Here is a 9,091-nt window from a genome sequence, read left to right as displayed (position 1 = left end):
CAAATGAAATAAGCAACTATGAAAGGCAAAGCATAAAAATATCATTCAATAGCCATGTGGCATTTCATAAGTAGTAAAAAAAATATCTCATCTAGAAAGACAGTAGTCATAATCAGGTGTGTAGACAAACTATTTCTTGTCATTTCATTAGGCATTTCAGTAAATATCAGATAGTACGATATGTTTCCAAGTAATGAGCGTGTCGCATTTGCGATGCTTTCTACAAGGGAACGTCTCCACCTGCGCCACACACTAATGGCTTTTTCTCCGGGCGGCTGGCCCAGCTGCGCGCCACAACGCATTACATCAAGGTCACTTACCTTTCTTAACGAAATATTTACGACAGCAGTTTTCGCTACAGCGACAGTCTCATATAAAAATTTCATAGGTCAAGAATTAGCGTTGCAAAACTGTAGAAACAAAATCTTATTGATATAACAGTGTCCAAAAAAATTTTCGTCGGCATTGTGATACATTCACGCATTTACACACATTTCATAATTCTAAAAGTACGATTCTCGGTTTCCAACATACGTCTTCACAAGGCAGAGTTCCTAACCGCTACTCATTACTCCTTACCTTATTACACATATATATATTCGTCGACGCTTCTTTAATAATTCATCATATGAAATACGTAGCATAATCAAATTCCTCATATAGCATCAGCTTCTTGACCATAAACATACCTCAGCAGCATAATACACATCGTCATCATAACATCATAAAACCTCAGCCAAATCTCAAAATCGTCGTAGCTTCCTGAAATAATTTCAAAACCCTAAAAAATATTCTCTGCTCATTTCAATAGTGTCATCTACCTCAAACGTACCTTAAAAATCATGATCTCATACCAAATACATCATTCAAAGCTCTCATAGTATCACAATGGTTCCAAAAAAATATGAACAGTTCACAAAGTACAGACAAAATACAATTTCATAAGTGTGAAGTTATCCAACTGTGTAATTACGTAAACATCTGTCACTGATGTAGTAAAAAAAAATGTTTATCTCTCAGTTACATGATCAGATAGCTGTGTAATTTGTGTGTTAGAGAAATATGGTACCGATGTGTAAAGTTGTATAAGTAAATACCATATTAGCTAGGGTTCCTTGTGGTTGCCACACACATGGTACACAAAGTAAGCGTGTACCCCCCTGAGGATTAATGTAATTATACCCTCAGGTGTTACAGATTACAGCAATGGAATGAAATGTATCACGGAAAACCTTTGTATCATTGTACTCCAAATATCTTTAAAAATAAATATTTTAAGTACAAAATTAATCACTCAAATACGTGTACTGTAGCGCTAAACTGTGTGTCTTGTCGCAACATAATCTCTGTGGAAGTGTCGTAGTTATCGTCCTCCGAAAGCTAAGTTCTGCAGAAGTCAATGTACTTACCTCATGATAAACAAAAATGAAATGCTTTGCGAATAGATATCTTAGTTATTACGCTTATTGTTGTGATGAAGAAAGTACTGTACTGTAACGTATTGTTGTGCTACGGAAAAGGCTGTCTCATTATTGCTATACCACAAAAGTTACTACTAAAACATGTTTTACTTTCCAGAATAAAACAGAAAACTGTGCAGATATAAAACAGATACACCGCAAAAGCAACAAGGTGAATTGTGTCACACATTAGTAGTGTCGTGATAACATCGTGTAGCTGTCACATAAACTAACCACTGTGTCATCTGGTATCTCACAGAAAGTACTTTAAATCCCGAATGTATTTTCAAGTAAACCAAAATGTTTCATAAAAATCTCAAGTTAAAAAAGCACATTATCTCTCAATAAACGGTTTTACGTGTGAAATGTGGTATAACCCTTTGCTCTTCCTAGTACTCAGAGTTTGAACAATGCAATTATCATGCGGTATACGTCGGTAAGGAACACTGGAATTTTTCTCAAGGTTAGCGCCTAATGTTATTTTTTTTTTCTCGGAGCCAGCGGGCGCAGATGTCTGCCCGCGGTGCGGGTCATTGTTTCTTTGTTGACGCGCGTCGTTAATGGGATTCAGAGACCGAACTTCTACAAATTCGCCTTGCCGAGAGGGCCCAGCTCTGTTATAATCCGCCAGTTCTGATGAAATTCAGGTCTGTCGTTGTGTCGGTAGTTTACATAGTTTCTTGTTTGTCGGTCATGTGGTGGAGTATTTCTCCCTGAATCGTCACTGTGCGCCGAACTGTTGCGTCTGAAGTTATTCTGCCTCCCTTTTTTTTTTTTTATGAACAGCTTATAGTAAAAATCATCGTGTCGGCGAGTAGCATATCGGTCATTGTTAGGTCGTGTCGGCGGTTCCATCTCAAAATTCGGTGCACATTGCCAATTTCTTTCATAACTTCCGAAATGCCCTGTGTTATTATGTTGCGGCTTTTCCGTATTTCTATGTCCCTCTTCCCGTATTGGGGCGCGAGTGTCCTCTGAAATACGTAATTCTTGTATTACCTGTGTCAGCTGATCTTGTACTTCCCGGATTTCTCTTTGGTGTTGCGTATTAATTTGATTCAGATTTTGTTTCAGTTTCCTAATTTGTTCGCTCTCTTCTGTGTCATTAAAGACTACCGGTTTTGTGTCATTCAGATCATCATCTACCTTTGTAGATAAATTAGTGACCTGATCCGAAAGTTCGGCTACTTTCTCCGATAGTGAACACATTTCCTTAGTGTGTTTTTCTGAACCAAGTTTCAGAGTGTCCATTTGTGTTGAAATCGAATCTACTGTGTCCTTCAAGTTTTCCTGAGTTTTTGCAAGTTGCGTAACCGAATCGGTAGATGCAACTGAGTCAAATTTAGCTTGCAAGGTCTCATGATTTTCATGAACAATAGTTTGCAGTTCTTTTATGGCTGCTTCGTGATTCTGTAGTGCATTTTCATGCCGCGAAAAAATAGGTTGGAAATGCTCACAAATTTGTGTTTTTACGTCATTACAGACTATTTGACATTTCGATTCGATTTTATGTAACTCAGTAGTTAAATCTTCACGTGTTTGTTCAAGTGTGGTGTCTAACTTTTGAAGATTTTGTTCCATTGTGTCTAACTTTTGTAGCTGTTGCTGTATTTGTCTCTCATTTTGTTCCATTGTGTCTAACTTTTCAAGCTTTTGTCCCATTTGTTGCATTAACTGTAATAACAATGCACAGGTGTCTGAAACACGTTCCTCAGTGCTTTTCGGCAGTGAATTTGCACCGGAAACATTCACATTTTGACAAGCAGAAAATGTGTCTTGACTTATTTGAGAAAACGGTGAGGATCCAAAACCTGAATCTACAGTATTTGCGAGATCGTGTCGTGTCATTTCGGATTCCTGAGCCGAGCTATTGCCGACCGATCGATCGATAACGCTTCCCTGCTCACTAATTGTTTCACTGCCTACGCCATTGTTTGCAGCCCGCTCCATTTCCCTATGCACAGTTACCAAATTACTACTTTGAACGTCTGTTAATTCATTACACAGTGGTGCTGGCAAGCTACGCTCGTCGTCACTATTATTTCTCAGTTTGCTTTGGAGCCTAGTGTTACGTTTTTCACACGCCATTATTGTCACAATATTTCACACGATAACACAGAAAAGCACAATTTGAAGAGCAAAAATAAGAGAACACATTAACATAACACTGAAAATAATATCTAGTTAATTGCAGCTGCGAAATACTTGGTGCAAATCTACATGCATGCCACAACTGTTTTACTGTACAACAATGAAAGACTGCAACTACGAAGGAGATTCTCTCTACAATTACGCGCTAGCAATAAACAAAATCTGCACTAATTACACAAACTACAAGAAAAAATCAGAAGATTCCAGTGAGGTATCCTAGGCTAAGGGTCGACATATGAAACGTCCCCTTTGAAAAATTTATACTCGACTGTGCTTAAACTGACACACAATATTTATAGCGCAACGCAATCTGACTTTCAAAATTCCCTACAAAAGAATGGCCCTGACTAACATTAAACTATACAAAATTGTTAAGGCTTTCGTGACCACTTGTTGACAAACTGCCTATTGGCTTCTGTTTCGGGTTCTTCGGCCGACGTTCATCTAATGATTTTTCTGACGTTTCGCCAGCACGAGTGGCTGGCATTGTCAAAGCTTCACCCTCCATTGCCGGTGGTGAACTGGAGGCGAGCTCGCGGCCGCAGACTATATGTACCTGGCGCGCCAACGTCCGAGGGCTTCTCCGCGGTCATTTCCGGTGCGGTTCTCCTCTTGCTACCTGCGACGGTCGTTCGCTGCAGTACGGGAAGCCAGGATCCGTTTACCTTAAGGCTTTCCTCTTTCTTGTTGAAACTGTTCGCGTGTTTTTGGATTTCTACAGCTTCTCTGAACAAGCGCGTGTGATAGTGCTTCTCTACAGCCAGAACTTCCGTGTCGGCGAATTCTATTACGTGGTCGGTCTCATTCAGTGCGTGCTCTGCCACGGCCGATTTCTCCACCTGCCCCAACCTGCAATGTCGCTTATGCTCTTTGATCCTGGTGTTAATGGATCGTCCAGTCATTCCGACATAAACTTTTCCGCATGTGCAAGGTATACGGTATATTCCCGACATTGCAAGTGGGTCTCTTTTCTCCTTCGCCGATCTAAGACACTCTTTGATCTTCCTTGTCGGTTTGAAAACCGTCTTTACGCCGTGTTTGCGCAATATACGGCCGATTCTGTCCGTCACTCTGGGAATGTATGGCAGAAAGGCCGTACCCGACATTTCTTTTTCTGGTACCTTACTTCGCCGAGTGTTTGGCTCTGTTACACTTCTAATGTAATTTGTGGAGTACCCATTGCTCCTCAGAACAGTTTCCAGGTGTTGCATTTCTCGTTCGAGGTGTTGAGGCTCACATATTCGTCCTGCTCTCGTTACGAGCGTACTAATCATGCCTCTTTTCTGGCTCGGGTGGTGGTTTGACAGTTTGTGCAGGTATCGGTCCGTGTGTGTCGGTTTTCGATACACGCTGTGTCCCAGGTTTTCGCCGTCCCTTGTGACCAACACATCTAGAAATGGCAGTTTCTTATCCTTTTCTACTTCCATGGTAAATGTTATGTTGGCATGGAGGCTGTTCAAGTGTCTCAGGAATTCACCGAGCTGTTCTTCACCATGGCTCCACACCACGAAAGTATCATCGACGTACCTGTACCACACCTTAGGTTTGCAAGTCGCCGAGTCCAGTGCCTGTGCTTCGAATTGTTCCATGAAGAAGTTGGCCACCACTGGACTGAGAGGACTACCCATGGCGACGCCTTCCAGCTGTTCGTAGAAATCGCCATTCCACGTGAAATAGCTCGTGGTGAGGCATGCATGGAAGAGCTTTTTGATGTCTTGCGGGAACATGGAACTGATGTGCTCCAGGGCGTCGCTGAGTGGCACTTTCGTAAATAACGAAACAACATCAAAACTGACCAGGATGTCGTTTGGCGCAAGTTTCAGTTTCTTCAGCTTCTCAATGAAATGTCCTGAGTCCTTAATGTATGTGTCGGTCTTCCCCACGTGTGGCTGGAGCAGAGAGGCCAAGTGTTTCGCCAGTTTATACGTTGGTGAGCCAGGAGCGCTAACGATCGGTCTCAGTGGAACGTTGTTCTTATGGATCTTGGGTAATCCATACAGCCGAGGTGGTAGGGCTTCTGTGTTGCGCAGGTTTCTCTGTATGTCCGCCGGCAGAGAGGATGCCTTGATTAATCGATTCGTATTCCGAGTGATACGCTGCGTCGGATCTGCGCTTAGTTTTCGGTACGTCGTCGGATCTAATAGGTCTCGGATCTTTTGCTCATAATCTTCGGTCTTCATTACAACGGTCGCATTCCCCTTATCGGCAGGCAGTACCAATATACTCTTGTCGGCGTTGAGATTCTTAATGGCTTGTACCTCTTCTTTCTTCAGGTTGCAAGCTGTTGGTTTTGCTCGGCGCAGTATCCTGGCTGTTTCAGTGCGTATTTCCTCTGCCCTTTCACAAGGAAGGGTCCGAATGGCTGCTTCGGTGTTGGCAATGATGTCCTCCATAGGTATAGTTCTCGGTATGATAGCGAAATTCCCTCCTTTTTGAAGAACTGACACTTCCTCTTCGGTCAATTGTCGTTCAGTGAGGTTGACCACTGTGTGTGACATGTCGGGAATCGCCTTGTCGGTCTGCTTCCGGCATCTTCCAAACTTTTTCTTTTGCCGCTCGGTGCAGCGCTCGAGTTCGTTCTGCATGCTCCTGTGAGTGATGCTGTCGATCTTGTCCCAGTCGTCTCGATGCATTCTGCTACTTAGTTGATAGAAAATGTCCAGAAGTTCCTGATCCGTTCTTGCCAAGTCTCTCCGTGTTGTATGTATTCGCTCACGAAGAAAAGCTCGTTCCATTCTGTCGTAGATACGATGTGCTTGGGCGGTGGTGAATAGGCGCTTGCATCTCAAGAACTTCGGTGTAGCACATTCATCTCGGCACCGTGACAGAAAGGCGAGAGAGGACATCAGTCGCGCTTTCTTCTTCCGTCGTTGGTCAAGGCGTCGGTACAATCTGCAAATCTCCTCCCCGTAGAGGCGTAATACAAAATTGTTAAGGCTTTCGTGACCACTTGTTGACAAACTGCCTATTGGCTTATGTTTCGGGTTCTTCGGCCGACGTTCATCTAATGATTTTTCTGACGTTTCGCCAGCACGAGTGGCTGGCATTGTCAAAGCTTCACCCTCCATTGCCGGTGGTGAACTGGAGGCGAGCTCGCGGCCGCAGACTATATGTACCTGGCGCGCCAACGTCCGAGGGCTTCTCCGCGGTCATTTCCGGTGCGGTTCTCCTCTTGCTACCTGCGACGGTCGTTCGCTGCAGTACGGGAAGCCAGGATCCGTTTACCTTAAGGCTTTCCTCTTTCTTGTTGAAACTGTTCGCGTGTTTTTGGATTTCTACAGCTTCTCTGAACAAGCGCGTGTGATAGTGCTTCTCTACAGCCAGAACTTCCGTGTCGGCGAATTCTATTACGTGGTCGGTCTCATTCAGTGCGTGCTCTGCCACGGCCGATTTCTCCACCTGCCCCAACCTGCAATGTCGCTTATGCTCTTTGATCCTGGTGTTAATGGATCGTCGGAATGACTGGACGATCCATTAACACCAGGATCAAAGAGCATAAGCGACATTGCAGGTTGGGGCAGGTGGAGAAATCGGCCGTGGCAGAGCACGCACTGAATGAGACCGACCACGTAATAGAATTCGCCGACACGGAAGTTCTGGCTGTAGAGAAGCACTATCACACGCGCTTGTTCAGAGAAGCTGTAGAAATCCAAAAACACGCGAACAGTTTCAACAAGAAAGAGGAAAGCCTTAAGGTAAACGGATCCTGGCTTCCCGTACTGCAGCGAACGACCGTCGCAGGTAGCAAGAGGAGAACCGCACCGGAAATGACCGCGGAGAAGCCCTCGGACGTTGGCGCGCCAGGTACATATAGTCTGCGGCCGCGAGCTCGCCTCCAGTTCACCACCGGCAATGGAGGGTGAAGCTTTGACAATGCCAGCCACTCGTGCTGGCGAAACGTCAGAAAAATCATTAGATGAACGTCGGCCGAAGAACCCGAAACAGAAGCCAATAGGCAGTTTGTCAACAAGTGGTCACGAAAGCCTTAACAATTTTGTATTACGCCTCTACGGGGAGGAGATTTGCAGATTGTACCGACGCCTTGACCAACGACGGAAGAAGAAAGCGCGACTGATGTCCTCTCTCGCCTTTCTGTCACGGTGCCGAGATGAATGTGCTACACCGAAGTTCTTGAGATGCAAGCGCCTATTCACCACCGCCCAAGCACATCGTATCTACGACAGAATGGAACGAGCTTTTCTTCGTGAGCGAATACATACAACACGGAGAGACTTGGCAAGAACGGATCAGGAACTTCTGGACATTTTCTATCAACTAAGTAGCAGAATGCATCGAGACGACTGGGACAAGATCGACAGCATCACTCACAGGAGCATGCAGAACGAACTCGAGCGCTGCACCGAGCGGCAAAAGAAAAAGTTTGGAAGATGCCGGAAGCAGACCGACAAGGCGATTCCCGACATGTCACACACAGTGGTCAACCTCACTGAACGACAATTGACCGAAGAGGAAGTGTCAGTTCTTCAAAAAGGAGGGAATTTCGCTATCATACCGAGAACTATACCTATGGAGGACATCATTGCCAACACCGAAGCAGCCATTCGGACCCTTCCTTGTGAAAGGGCAGAGGAAATACGCACTGAAACAGCCAGGATACTGCGCCGAGCAAAACCAACAGCTTGCAACCTGAAGAAAGAAGAGGTACAAGCCATTAAGAATCTCAACGCCGACAAGAGTATATTGGTACTGCCTGCCGATAAGGGGAATGCGACCGTTGTAATGAAGACCGAAGATTATGAGCAAAAGATCCGAGACCTATTAGATCCGACGACGTACCGAAAACTAAGCGCAGATCCGACGCAGCGTATCACTCGGAATACGAATCGATTAATCAAGGCGTCCTCTCTGCCGGCGGACATACAGAGAAACCTGCGCAACACAGAAGCCCTACCACCTCGGCTGTATGGATTACCCAAGATCCATAAGAACAACGTTCCACTGAGACCGATCGTTAGCGCTCCTGGCTCACCAACGTATAAACTGGCGAAACACTTGGCCTCTCTGCTCCAGCCACACGTGGGGAAGACCGACACATACATTAAGGACTCAGGACATTTCATTGAGAAGCTGAAGAAACTGAAACTTGCGCCAAACGACATCCTGGTCAGTTTTGATGTTGTTTCGTTATTTACGAAAGTGCCACTCAGCGACGCCCTGGAGCACATCAGTTCCATGTTCCCGCAAGACATCAAAAAGCTCTTCCATGCATGCCTCACCACGAGCTATTTCACGTGGAATGGCGATTTCTACGAACAGCTGGAAGGCGTCGCCATGGGTAGTCCTCTCAGTCCAGTGGTGGCCAACTTCTTCATGGAACAATTCGAAGCACAGGCACTGGACTCGGCGACTTGCAAACCTAAGGTGTGGTACAGGTACGTCGATGATACTTTCGTGGTGTGGAGCCATGGTGAAGAACAGCTCGGTGAATTCCTGAGACACTTGAACAGCCTCCATGCCAA

Source organism: Schistocerca nitens, chromosome 6, assembly GCF_023898315.1.
Source record: "Schistocerca nitens isolate TAMUIC-IGC-003100 chromosome 6, iqSchNite1.1, whole genome shotgun sequence".
Classification (NCBI taxonomy): domain Eukaryota; kingdom Metazoa; phylum Arthropoda; class Insecta; order Orthoptera; family Acrididae; genus Schistocerca; species Schistocerca nitens.
This window is presented reverse-complemented; position numbering follows the sequence as displayed.